At 30.7% G+C, this 345-nt stretch overlaps 1 protein-coding gene across 1 annotated transcript in view; it reads left to right on the forward strand.

The window, feature by feature from the left end:
- Positions 1-345, forward strand: part of LOC119594738 (voltage-gated hydrogen channel 1-like) — a 5785-nt gene that overhangs the window by 3545 nt on the left and 1895 nt on the right.

A 345-nucleotide genomic window follows, 5' to 3' on the forward strand; every position in this document is an offset into this window, starting at 1 on the left:
CATCATTGGCTTCACTTATCATTTTTGTAATCCATTTCTTACTGATTGCCTTTGCACTTATCCATATCTTTCTGTTGCTTATGTATTTTGTAGTGGCAAGTTTGCAGCCTATTTGATTCTTCCAAATTTAACAGATATATTCATACTGTTTTCTGTATTGACTGGAAAGAAAAATTAACCTTATGTACACTGCCTGTATGTCATATGCTTACACATGGATATATACACAGATATTAATATTGTTTGTTCTGATAATGTTCTTGTATTGTTTCAAACAGAATGAGAATGAATAGGTAAGTAATGTTTCAAGTGCTATGATGAATTCTGTACTGCAGTTGATATATA

This window comes from Penaeus monodon, chromosome 34 (assembly GCF_015228065.2).
Source record: "Penaeus monodon isolate SGIC_2016 chromosome 34, NSTDA_Pmon_1, whole genome shotgun sequence".
Lineage (NCBI taxonomy): Eukaryota > Metazoa > Arthropoda > Malacostraca > Decapoda > Penaeidae > Penaeus > Penaeus monodon.